At 36.9% G+C, this 14,286-nt stretch overlaps 1 protein-coding gene across 4 annotated transcripts in view; it reads right to left on the reverse strand.

The window, feature by feature from the left end:
* LOC109096591 (cytoplasmic protein NCK2-like) overlaps window positions 1–11,485 on the reverse strand; it is a 59,316-nt gene extending 47,831 nt beyond the window's left edge. For 2 of the 4 annotated variants that reach the window (XM_042730894.1, XM_042730896.1), the window contains exon 1: window positions 11,276–11,485. The gene's annotated coding sequence lies outside the window, so the exon portion shown is untranslated. Of the gene's footprint in view, window positions 1–1,940; window positions 3,524–11,275 lie in introns of those variants that run through there. The other 2 variants (XM_042730893.1, XM_042730895.1) reach the window with 2 other exon arrangements.
* Window positions 11,486–14,286: the final 2,801 nt, after the last annotated feature.

Consider the following 14,286-nt stretch of genomic DNA (forward strand, 5'->3'; position numbering starts at 1 on the left):
ATGGTGAGATAAAACAATTCATAGGGCCCTAATCATCTAATTTTTGTTAAACTTTTAATAAATTGATGTGAAAATGTATAAGTTTCATGATTTTAATTAATTAGACATGCTTTTTGATTCATCCAGAAAAATTAAAACTGAAAGAAAATGGAATTTGGAAAAAAATAAAACGGAATTTAGGAAAAAATCTAAAGGATTTCATAGGGCCCTATTTTATACTGTAAAGCAATCTATCACATGCAAAACATTGCCATATCATTATGATCACATGCTTTCTTAACTAATGTTTTCTCACCGCTGTCATTTTTGTTGTTTAATTCTTTTATTGAGAGAAAAGCACTATCATACACGAAGAACAAAAAAAGAACTTTGTCACTAGTATATCAGGGCTTTAATCTGAGTTTGTAGGAAGTTGTTTGCCACTGTCTATTGTTGTATCATTGATGATCTGTGAACTTGGTTAAAGTGTAACTGGGTGGTCTGCAGAATAAGTTGCAAAGTGGACCAACCCTTATTCCAATAGTCAAAGTCTGACTACAAAGGTCATGCAGGAGGGTTTTTTGGATACATGCTGATAAGCTAGAAGCAGTCAACTTAACTTGAGGCTACATAATAAACAGAGGTTCTGAAGCTAAAATCTGGAGCATAAAACAAAGTATATCTAAATTCTACTGCTGGGTCACAATGTTAAGCTTTAAAAAGCACAGTTTTCAAGCATGAGTGCCCCTGCAGATTATGGCATGAATGTGGTTTGGTCAGAATATAGAGATTTATGATAGGCTCTCAGAAGGTAAAGAGGGGCAAAGGAGTGAAAAAAAAAAACTGTGGGTAGATGAAGAAAGTAAGATAAAAGAAGAGATAATGGGATTGTCTATCAGGCCCCGTCACAGTTTATAAGAAACTGGGTAAGATTTCAAACCGTTCAGTCTTTCGAAACAAAGGTGAAATTTATTAGAGGAGAAATTTCACGGAAACTGGTGGCATAGCTGAAGCGATTACAACCTCACCCATGTTCAAAGTTCATTTACGAGAGGGAACAGGTCCGGAGATGGAGAACATGTAGTATCACGTAACTCTCGATGTAAACACAGCTTAATGATAAGTTACGTTGGGTCCTACTCTACATCCGTTCCCTGAACAGAGAAAAATTGAGGAAAGGAAAGATTCCAGGGTATCAAATTCATTTACTCTGGCTTCCCAGAAGCAATTCAGGTATCCTTAGAAAACTTGCTATGGTTTTCTCAATACAAAAGAGTGTGTTTAGTTATATAGGGACCAGGGCTGAGGAAGATATTAGATAATAATTATATATTCAACATGAACTGATACTGAAGAAAAAATATCACTAGAGTTGAGAAGCTTGATTCATTTCCACTAATCAGTTTGTTTCAATGGTCCATTTCAGAGTATTAATAACAGAATAGCATTTTATGTTTTGTTTTAGCAAAATTGTTGGCAACATTAGTTTTGTTTTAAAAATATGTTAGCAAAAACATACTCTGCTGTTCAAAAGTCTTGGTCATTTTTTTTTTTCAGTAAGGACATACATTTATCAAAAGTAACATTAAAGATGTTTATAAACCAAAATATTTCTCAATGTACTGTACAGTGCCGTTAATATTGGTGCATATACAATTGAGTAAATATCATGTAAAATGCTTTTTCCATTTTTGAAATCTCTTGGGCAACAATGGTTGTTTAGTCAAAATTTCTACCATTTCAAACACCCAACAGGAAAATAGAGAGCTTGTCAACTATTGTTAAAAGGTCCTCAGAAACATCACCCCGAAAAACACAACTGTTTATTTAGAGATGCCAAACACTTCTACACAATTGGATTCAAGCAAGCAGAAAACCAAGTTAATTAAATTAACTGGAGCAACAGCCATCAGCACCGCTCCAAACAAACCTTCTGACAAAACAAAGCCGCAAACACTTACTGCATCAACAGAATCAAACTTGACAGTGACAGCACATAAAGCTAAACTTCCTGCCTCTCGCTCTCCGTCCCTCTGGTACATCTATGTTTGGTGTGTGAATCTCTTATGTGAACTCCTCCGTTCTTCCTCCTTTCCTTCTATCGCTCTCCCTCCCTCCAGCTCAATCTCCTGTCTCTCCTTCTATGTGGTTGACAGCACAAATCTGTGGTCATGACCTTTATCTCAGAGGCTGACTGTGAGTGGTCAGGCCTTGGGCTGGGGAGCTCTGAAGCAGTCACAGATATCCACACACACACACACACACACACACAGCCCCTGGTTACCTATTCACAGACAATTAACCTCACCGTCTCCAACATGTGGCTATGGTCAACACATCCATTTCAACACAACTTTCTATGTTCTAGCTTCTAAAACACTTGATATACAAAGATGTCTATCAGAGTATACATGAATTGATCCGTGTATTTATTTTTTAATAAACATTTCGATTCATCATACAAAGTAAATATATCACTTCAGAAGATGTGGATTGAAAAACTTAATTTGTATGGATTCATGTAGCGCTACTTTAATGGCGCTTGAAACTTTTGGACCCCATTGGCTCTCACTGTATGAACAAAAACAAGATATCTGCTTTAAAAGATGTTACTTTGTGTTCCACTGAAGAAACAAAGTCAAACAGGTTTGGAATGGCATGAGAGTGAGTGAATGATGACAGAATTTTCATTTTTTTATAGTAAGTATGCAGATATTATTGTGCAACAGCAATTTTTATCAGATGGACAAAGAAACTCAAATTCCCATGACTTCTAGCTACACCTGAGGGTGCTTTCTGTTCTTCAGCATGGGTCTGTGAGAGTGAGGGGGAGGGCAGGAGAAAGGATCTGAATCAGCAGGGGAGAGGGGCCAGCAGGGCCCAAATCTGCTGCTCACTCCAAGCTGCAATGAAGCACTTAGAGGTGGAGTCGAATTTCACACTCCTGTCCTGCAGCACCCTGTCCAGTCCAGAATGGCCATTTCTCTGAGGAAATTCAAAACTAGCCATGCAGTTAAGAGCAGGCGACCCTTAATTACATCTCAAGAAGCCCTTCACAGGGTGTTTATGACTGGAAAATGAATTAATGATCAGTTCGGTGTAAAAGGCAATGGCAATAGGGTGCTAAAGAGAAAGGCTAAATATGTTGTGTCTGATTATGTTCTTCCCAAGCAGAAGGGATGCATCCGTGTACTTTTAAGAACACGTATGTGTGTGCGCGCAGAAGTAAGTACATATATATTTCACAGGGAGATGACAGAACCTTTCATAAGGAAAATTAGGTCTGATATCTGCTAGTATGAGAAAACACAATCACCTTGCTAGACCAGCTGATGGAGTGACATGATAGAGGTTATAGACAGAACAAATAGAAAAGAGTTAGTTTTAGTTGGCATGGCCACGGATTCGGTTCACTGGCCGCCTGACGCATATTGCTAAGAAAACTGGAAAGTACTTGCAAAGATCGCAGGTTCCAATCAGATTGGACTGCACTAGAACTTCCGCAAGCCAGGGTGCAGAATGTTTTATCGGTCTGCCAAGTAACAAAAGAATGTACTGTAATGCTGATTTTTTTGTTTTATTATTATTCATATTATTTTAATACTATGTGAATATAAAATTTTAATGTAATAATTTAGATACTTTATTATCTTTTTATATTTTTTTAATGTGATTTAAATTTCATTTTGATTATATTTTTGGGTCATAAGGTCAGATGTGTCAGGGTATCTGCTCTAATATCATAATAAAGAAAAAACTAATTGAAAAAAAAAAACTTAAGTGGTATGTCATAATATTTTATCATGACTTAGTTATTTATTTTTGTTTGATTTTGATTTATTTTTAATGATATTTATATTTAAAAACTTTTATCAAGCAAAAAGTAATTTGGTGCAACCAACAAACAAATGTAATTATATAGATTATTTAAATTTGTAATTATATTTATCAAATGATATAGGCCTAATACAGAAAAAAAAAAAGTCAAAAATGCAAAAAAGGTGCGCACATGCCACAAACCTGGATAGGGCTCAGGTGCAGGATAAAAAAAAGTCAAACTAAAGCAACATTTCGACCATCAGTACTTCGTCAATGTAAAAGAATAACTTTATGAAGTTATATCAGTGTACAGACATTACGTTTGTTTTTTGCTGAATAACATGGAGAGGACCACTGAAGATCCTCATGACTTTTTCTCAAGGTCTTTAAGTCATACTGGCAAGGTTAGTTCAGGTTGTAGTATCATAAAAAAAAAGTAGTAAAATTAATAAACAAATGCAAAACAGTGATTTGCCATCTTATAGCCCAAGTCAGCCAAATAGTTTCTTCCTGTCTAATTGGGGGGGGGGGGGGGGGTTTACAATAACTAGTGGTTGACCGATATTTGGCATTTTTCAAATATTGGCATCGGCCGATAAACTTTGCAGATGTGTTTGAGACGGGACCTTTATTTCGACGGCGCGCCAGACTTTTATTTTGACAGCCCTGAGAGCGGCAGCGCCTCACATTCTCCCTCTTGTTTACTGTCATTGTTAACAGTTCTGTCTAATACGGATAGAAGTCTGTCTAATAATCAGATAGAATGGTTAAACAAAGGAATTAAAATGTATACAAAAAGTATTAGAACGATTGCTTTTATATAATTAGTAATAGAAAGGCAAACATTATAATACTTTCTCGTTTGCTGTCAGCATTAAGCAAATACACATTTATATCATTTATATCAAATCTTTGAATGATTAATGAACATTTAATTTCACAAACCTTGCAAACTTAGTCGAATCCAGCTGTGAGATCTTGTGAAGTGTGCATTTTTATCCAGCATGATCGCGTGTTCTCTGTGTGACGGTCGGTCCGTGTTAATTGAATGCTTTAAACAATAAACTCGTGATTTTTAAATTATGCTGCGCTTTATGCATTTGCCCACTGTCATATTCATGTCATTTTCTGTGTGTGCTGTATGTAAAATGAGTGTTACCTTGGCTTTATTCGAAAAATATGATTCCCAATGCACACAAACTTCCCAAAATAATTAGTGCCCAGTTGGTTACAGTGTTTACTTCATTTTTAATTATATTTTTATTCAATATTTATTTTTTTGTGAAAAAACTTTGTTATCTAAAGTATAAGTATGTTTATTTTACACATTTATTTTTTAATCCATTGTCAAATTATTTCAAATTTCTTAAATATTAAACATTTTTTTTTTTTATTATATCAGCTTTATATCGGCTATTGGCCCCCTCCATTCCAAGATATCGGCTGTCAAAAAAAACATTACTGGTTGACCACTAACAATAACCTGCAATACAAACCAAATTTTTTTCTTGCGAGGTCATTATTCTGGCAAGAGGAGGTCTGACAGTAAAAAAAGTGATCAGAGGGTGAATGGAAGAAGCAGCCAGGGCTGCAATCCAGCAAAGATAGAACAAAGCCAGAAAGAGAAAGATGCTCTATGCAGCTATATAAGTCTGTGATAGTCCCTGGAAAGCTTGTGAAAGAAAAAGGTTCAGCCAAGGGACAAAGTCTAGTTCAATTTCCCAGTGAGTTTTCACACGATGTAGAGCTCCTCGGTAAAAATCTCCTTAACTGCTAATAGTTACTCATAAGAACATTCCCCATGGTCAACAAACCTTGTTCCCTTAATGAAAACACAATTAACAAAACAATGCCCTCGTTAAATAAATTGCCCTTTCTAAACGGATGCCACCGCAACGGCACTGAACACCCAGATCGCAACCCACACAAACAAAGTCTACATAGCTAAAGAAGGATTTTGTGCAAACATGGAAAAAAGCCTGATGATGAGCTCAACTTTGACTTTTGTTGAGAATTTTCTCATATTTAACATCTTGTCATAATCATATTGTCATGTCTACAAGCCAGCAAACCACCGTCTAAGGGTGCATACAAGTAAGCATGAACGCTGCCATCCAAACCCTGGTGCGCACCAAACAAGAAAAAGATGGGTCTCGGTCTGCTTCCAAACTGGTGTGGTTTGAATGAAATATGAATGCAACATGGACCAAACACTTCTAAATGAACCAAAAACTGGATGTAATGACAAGATGTGACACTATGCGACAAAGCGGAACGAGCAGTGTATCCAAAATAAAATGGAGCAACGAGGAGGTAAAGTGACTTTTATGAGCTCTTCTTCAGTTCACAGGTGGTAAAAATGAGATCATATATTCATACATTCACAACCTGAGTGTTTGGGTTGAATTACATATATTTTGTGATGGAACTTACAGAACACTCCAAAAAATAGGTGTGTTCAACGTAAAGCAGCACTGCACAGACCAATTGGAGTATGACATCAAAGTCGAATACGTCTGATGGACTAAGCACGCTCATTGTTGCGTGTACATACCTTTAGGTTCGGTATCTTTAGGTTCGTTGTTAAAACTGCCAGTGTGAACGCTAAGTGGACCAGGGCCAAATGTATCATATTCTTTTTTGGTCCAGACCAAACTCACCCTTATAGTCCCCATGAAATCATAATTTAAGTTTTTTAGCTTTTAGTATTTAGTATGTTAGCTTTAATGTTATGAATAAGCTGATGTGTTCCAAAACGGTGACAAAATTCACATTTAGGAGATATAAGCATTCAAAACTTACAGTCTCTCACATTTCCGCTAAAACGGATCATGGATTTTCATGACATCACATCACACTTCATCTTCTCATCAAATCTTCTGTCCAATCAAATGCTCTCTAGAATCCGAAGCACCCGCCCCCTACACTATAAATAGACACTGAAGCTGTAATCGGTCACTTGTTTACAGAATTGGTATTTTCTGTATGGTGAATGGCACGTAATGCACTATACAGGGGACAGGAAACGATTCAGACAGTGTAAATATGAAAGAAGTCTGGTTTCGCACTGTCACGCTAACCACCGCACCGCACACACTAGGCTCTGGTCCAGAGGCACGATATTCTACACAGAATGCTATATTTTATAGCAATATGGATGTGATTGTGGCTGTCATACACTGTCAAATGCGGCTTTACAGAGCTCAGTGGCTCTGAATGGTTGGGCCAGGCTGTGGTATAAACGAACGCTACTGGCTATTTAAAAAAGGGGCGGGGCTTCTTGATATGTGCCGCCCTGTCATCCTGTTTTAGTTAAAATGACATCAACACATAGAATAACGCTGCATGTTTCAAAGCATTTCAGGGGACCTTTAATGTTCTAAAAATCTAACACAAGCTCATGGCAATTCAAAATTATTTTATGTTTTTAAGAATTGGAGACCAATTCGTATGAATTTGTTTTCGTAGGATCTGCTTACATCCCAGTGACCATTATGTTTAGGGGTATTTCTAAACTTAGTTCATTTTCATACCATTACCATGTACAAATTCATACGATATCTCTTTCTCATAAAATAGTTATCTTTTTCCATAAGACTGAGTTGAATTTATGCCTATATGAGATCTTCATACACTGTCATCTTTCCTAGTGGCTTTGCAGGCACTGAATATTCCATGAGGGAAAAAACGGGTAGTTTTTTTGCTGATTTAGAGGAACAGTCTCTGGAATAATGGCCCATGATCGCTTTCACAGTCAAATCTCTTTAGTCTCCACATATGACCTATAAAAAAACAGTGCTGAAGAGGAAAAAAACATACACGGCCTTTCAATCCCATCCAACCAGAGGAATAACACATTTCAGGAGCGCCGCATGCTGCACAGGATAAATCCTCTTTCTCACCAGAGGCACGTCGACCAATTCAGTTCCATCATTGCTAAATCAGCTGCACGCATAAAAGCCGCTCCAGATTACAAATGATTATGGTAAAAATAAAAAAACTCCAGCCTGACCTTTAACCATCATCTGTGTGCTCTATTAGATTGGGACGCCTGTCTCAGAGGCAGGCAATCTGGGCCTTCTCTCTCTCTTATTTTGAGGAAAGATTCAAATTTGCTTTAGGACGGCACGTCACAAAAAAAGCAATATCCAGCTCCAAGCCACAAACTCCACTGTGACGTGATGTTGCAGATGCAAGCCTTTCTCTCCCCACATGATCTAAATTCATGGGACGATGATACGTGGGATTTTTGTTCATACCATCCAGATCCATTTTGCAGGTTTACATCAAGAGTTTAAAATAATTTCACAAAAATATGAGCACAATGAACATCAACTATACAAACTTCCAACATTTTTAGTGGACATCCACCCAGCGAGGGAAAACGGGTAGCTTTAACCACCAGTATGTGATAAATCAATACATTTACAAAATACTAAACCACAAACTATCTACGGTTACGCCGAATACTTGCATGAATCTGCCAAATCCATAAACACTATAATTACAGCCTTTTATAGAAAAGTTAAAGTACATTTAGGCCAAAGCTCTGAGGGAGCCACTTGCGGAGATGTTGGCGTAAACCAGCTGAGAGATGCAGAAAACACTTGCCTTGCAAGATTTCTAAGCCGGACACAATTATCAACCAACGTAAACTATAATTTCAAACAAATCATGTCTGGAACTGCAAAACCAAACATGTCTCTAATTGACCGACTCATCTGTAAATCACCAAGTACAGCATTTCTGAACGAGGGCTGACAGCACTAATTGATTTAAATCTCTTGCCTTTACAGACTGTAACTTAATAACATACAAAAAAAAACTGCATAGGTTAATTGATGGCAGATTCCATCATTCGGAGACTGTGGACATACCAGTGAGCTTACACTGAAAGTTTTAGCCATGTGCTAGAGATGGCAAAGCTCAAAATTGCCTCAAATGGAGAGAAACGCTTTGACTGAACAGTCTTTTGTTTGGGGACTGGTGGCTGGTACTGAGAGAGTACCGTGTGCACAGCACATTCCAGAGCCCTGGTCCAGAAAACAGCACATTTGTAAATGAGATCAGTAACAAGAGCACTCGGGACATTTTTGGACTATTCTGGGACTATTTCAGGACTAAAGGAGAATTCAGATTCCTTTCTTAGGCCACAGGGATAAAAGGAGGAGGACACTGTGATGGCAGTGTTGTTTTCAAATGTAACGCAATAAGTAATACATTTCAAAACCTTTTACAATTGTTCTTAAATATGAAATGGAAAAAAAGATGCTTAAAGGGACAGTTCAACCAAAAATAAATATTCTGTCAGCACTTACTGCTTCTCAAATTGTTCCAAACCTGTGTGAATTTCTTTCTTCTGTTGAACACAAAAGAAGATATTTTGAAGAATGTTGGCAACCAAACAGTTGCTGGTAGCCATTGACTTCCTAAGTAGTAATTTTCCCCTATTATGGAATAAATGACTACTAGGAACTGTTTGGTTACCAACATTCTTCAAAATACCTTCTTTGTGTTCAACAGAAGAAAAAAAACTCATACTAGTTTGGAACAACAAGAGGGTGAGTAAATGACAATTTTGGGTAAACTATAGCTTTAAAGATAATTTTATAAAATTTGCACTGATAAAAAGCTTTTTCTGTCTTCAGAAAATCTAAAAAAATTATAGAAAAAAATCTGCATTCCTAAAAATCACACTTTCAAAATTCCCTAAAGTTTCCAGGTTTTCCTTGCCATTTGGATTTGTTTAAGGCAGAATGTGCCTGGTGCATAACAAAAGCTCAGTTATGTTGTCCTTTGTTGCGCAATGACAAGACACTACGTGACACTTACATACGAGTTTCATAATGTTCAGTCGTCATGCCTAAGATTCCAAATACCTGTCAAAGCAAGGCAGAAACGCTACCGATCACCACTCGTGAAAGAAACGTCAGTAATGGGTGTGATCAGAGTGAAACTTTAAATCAGTCGAAACTGATTCAAAAAATATCGCACATTCTAATCGATAGATAACTCAAACAAGAAAACCAAAATATGTTGAAACACATACGGTTTGGGAGTTTTGTAAATTTGATGGGAATACACCACAAGTGTCGTTGTAGTAAGTATAAGCAGGTTAGCTTTTCCAATCCTCTAAGGATGTTTCATGAGAAACTATAAAAATAGGATTATTGTCTTCAAAGTCGCCCAGTATTTGAGCCACTTACAGCACGTAAGTCGAGCAGGCGAAATCCTGACTGGTGTAAAATTCAATTATCATAATACTGGGAAGTGTACAAGTACCAATAGTCTGTGAAAGGGAGATGGAAAGGAATAGAATCAAGAACCTGACCATAAATGTAGAAAAACCACAACAACTGTAAATCACAAGACGCGCCATGTTTGCTTTGGGCATGAAATAAACCATTTTAAAATAATAACAGCAATAAGACAGTGTATTAAATCCAATAAATCTTTCTCTGGGACCCAACTTTTCACATTATCATCTTGAACTGTATTTAGCACATTTAAAGCAATGTCTTCATGTTCTGATGAGAGCTTAAAGGTCCTGAAATATACAGATCGTACTGAACATTAACCACACATTCTACAAAGTGTGGCTTAATATAGTAAAAAAAAAAATCCTGTTTGGTGTCAATTAAATTCCAGCACAAACATATTGTATAAACATGCAATATAACCAACAAGTCTGCATTGCTATACTGTATACCAATTCACCTGAACAAGGGACTTCTGTGACCCAAAACAGAAATAATGTAAATTTTGTTTACAGTTCTCATAAGATAAAAAAAAAAACAGTCAAAGTAAACGGGAGGATGTTTGAGCATATAAAATACAACATGAGGGTTGAACACCATTTAAGCCAATCTCACTTTATATCAAAATCCAAGTTTCATTCACTTCCAGTGCAGTAATGTTCACTTCTTGCAGTGGTCATTCATTCATAACACTCTCACCTCAGTGAATAACATGTATATATAAACAATAAACTACGCTAAATACAATTATCCCTTACGGCACTAGATACACTACATCAGGGAAAGCGGCTGTTATACGATGTGGAATGACTCCATGGCGCGGAATGACAATGAACATTCTCAGCAGCCATCATCTCATTCTTTCTCTGATAGAATGCATTAAAACAAAGACGAACAAAAAGCGGAATTTAAACTGTATCGATCAACAGATGATCCTCACTGTTACACGAATATGTGTCAAATCCAGCAACTTAAGGAGGCGGTTGTGATCTCTATTGTGGCAACAGAGCTGTTAAAGACAAAAGACGCACGCGAGAGAGACAATCACTCAAAGTACTCCTGTTTCTTTCTCATTTTGCAATGCACCATGTTCACAGATCCTCTCGATATAGAAGCAAAATTAATACAAACGCGATAGTGATCACAGGTTTTGCTCGGAAAGCACACCAAGGCAACTTTAAGCGAGCCTTTATTACTCTGTGTTAGTGTGTTCTTCTTACCTTGCTGTAACTCCTGACAGATCGGGCTTTAGGAAAGCAGAAAAACACACTCTCTTTGCAGACTTGGATTGGTGGGACGATACGGAGCTAATGTTAATCCTTTTCGGCGAGTTTTTGTCCGTGGGCCCAGGCTGCTGCTCGCTCTCTCTCTCTCTCTCTCTCGAATAACCCTCGGTCTGTTCAAGCTCTCGCTCTCTCAGCCAGCGCGAGTCAATGCCCGGATGACGTCACCGCTGCCATGGCCCAGCGCGAGCGAGCGAGAGAGCGCGGAGGGAGGCGCGCGCGAAAGCTCTAATAGCGATGTTGATGGAGGGGCTTCTCAGATATTAAATCACTTTATACTTTTTATAATGTATGATATACTAATGAGGTATGGTAAAGGTTAGAAACGTGTCAGTTACATCATGCACGAGAGCAGTGCACTTGTCTAATAAATTGCAGTAGCCTACATTTTAACTGAAAGATGCATGCTTACTAAATAAAAATGATTAATAATACAGTTGAATGACTTACATTATTTTCTCTAAAAAAAAAAAAAAACTATTCCCCAAATATATAATACAAAAATATTTGACCAAAATATAGTAGGCTACAGTCAAAAATAAATATTAAAAAAAAAACTGTACTAGATGAATGTTGCATATTATATATATTATAATAATCTTAAAATAAATAGTATTTTGTTAAAACAATTAACTGAATTACAAAGTATTAAAGGTTTAATTCTAATATATTTTTTGTTTAATTTTTAAATTAATGAAAAAATAAATAAATATTATTAAACAGTACTACAGTAGTACTGTATATACTGTATATGCAGCAGTAATTTATATTTATATTTAAATTATATTTTTGTATCTAAGCAAAATAGAAATCTCAAATTGATTGTAGTAGGCTACATATGTGAACCTGGACCACAAAACCAAAATTGAGATTTATACATCACTTGAAAGCTGAATAAATAAGATTTCCATTGATGTATGGTTTGTTAGGATAATATTAGGACAATATTTGGCTGAAATACAACTATTTGAAAATCTGGAATCTGAGAGTGCAAAAGAATCGTTTAAAATTTACAGAATACCTTCATGGAACATGATTTACTTTATATCATTTTGACCCATACAGTATATTGTTGGCTATTACAAACGCATGCATGTATGACTGGTTTTGTGGTCCAGGGTCACATATTAACAATTTTGTACCGCAATATAACTTTTGCAGCTTACTTTACCAAAACAAAGAGTTAAGGATAGGATTGTACACGGATGCTTCACAGGCTTAAAAAATCCTTCATGACACAAAATGGGTCATGTGGTGATGCTGACAGGCCATATCCTTCTTCTGATTTCTTTCAAGCATTTAGTGAAAGCTGTAAATGTTTTCAGCAATGTATCACTGCACTGAACATTTGTATTCACTGGAACAATCATGTCTGCTGCCAAAGCCTGACTGGAACTGCAGACTACACTGTAGTAGAATGTCATCCTGTCGTTGTCACATGAAAGAATGAGTAAGTCTGATTCACTGCTGGGATTTTTATAGTTTCAGGAGATGGAGGGAAAAACCCCACACGTATTTATTGGATTTTGATGAAGGTTTCTCTCAGGCTGAAGAACAATTTTTTTATTGGCTCAATAAGTGGCTGCAATGCAATGACCAAGAGTGCTTTCAACTGAATAGTTATACAGAGTACTGTGGCAGTTTAATCATGCTTCTTCTCTTTAGTGGGATTAAATCATGTATAAAACAAGCGACTGCTGTTAAAATGATCTAAGAAGGCAAAGTTCATCGCATTTTAAACAGCACTATTAAAATAAAGGTTCCAAAAGGGGGGGTTTCACAGCAATGCCAGTAAACAACTATTTTGGGTCACCCAAAAAAAAAAAACTGGAAGAACACTAATAATCTAAAGAACCGTTTTCTGCTGTAAAGAAACTTGATCAATGGAAAGACTGCATAGATGTTAAAGGTTCTTCATGAAACCACAGATGACAAGTTTGAGGAACTAAAATGATAGCAACGTCCAGAAACTAATACTAGAGTTACTCAGTGTCACCTGTAAGTAAGGCGGTTCTGGTGGATTGTGACCCAAAAATGAGTCAAAATGCAAAATTATCTGCCGCTTAGCAGAATCAAACTAGACAGATGCCAATATGGACTACACAACACAATATGGAGCATCTAAACCAATGTATTTACATACTGTATATCTGCGTCTCAGTATCCTCATGAACTGAGCCAGCCTTCTGTGTTCTGCATTCTCACAGCCGGGCATCAGCCTAATCCTGTTTGAGGAACAGCATTGTGATGCTCTGCGTGTTAGGAACTGAAAACATGGAGAGTGGCCCGTTCCAATCATGGATTTGAGCCTGGCTGGCACATTATATAATTTCACATGGTACAGCTGAACAGTGTATCACAATATTTCAGATTATCGATTTAGACAGTCTATGGCAAAAATTGACCCAACAAGACCTATTCTTTTCTATTCTGATCATTATAAATTACAGAAATTATTACAAATCATCTGAGGCCATGTGACAATGTCTGATTGAAACAACTGTTGTTGTTTTATAATACCTCTTCTTTCACTTAGTGTTAAAAAAAGAAAGAAAGAAAGAAAGAAAGAAGTAGTAGTATGCCGTATACAGTGCATAGAGTGCAGTATTCAGTAAGCATAAGCTAATATTCCATTCTGAACACAGACTCTATGCATATTACCCTGCTTCATCAGGGCACAGCTGCATCAGAGCTATACAACAGCCTTGCACGTCATATTTATTAAACTAGCCTGCATAAACAGGTTACTATACATGCTGTTTCTGCAAATATGGGTGAGTCTAAGAAAACTGATGGCAAGATGAATATAATATCTCCTCAAGACTTTCAGGGAATCCGCTAGGAAACAAGAAAATGAAGACCCTGTCATATCACACAGTCATGGCTTGCATGATTAATTCTGCCCGCATGACCTCAGATCTAAATACAGTAACAATTACTGCTATGAA

The sequence above is a fragment of the Cyprinus carpio genome, chromosome B9 (genome assembly GCF_018340385.1).
Source record: "Cyprinus carpio isolate SPL01 chromosome B9, ASM1834038v1, whole genome shotgun sequence".
Taxonomy (NCBI): domain Eukaryota; kingdom Metazoa; phylum Chordata; class Actinopteri; order Cypriniformes; family Cyprinidae; genus Cyprinus; species Cyprinus carpio.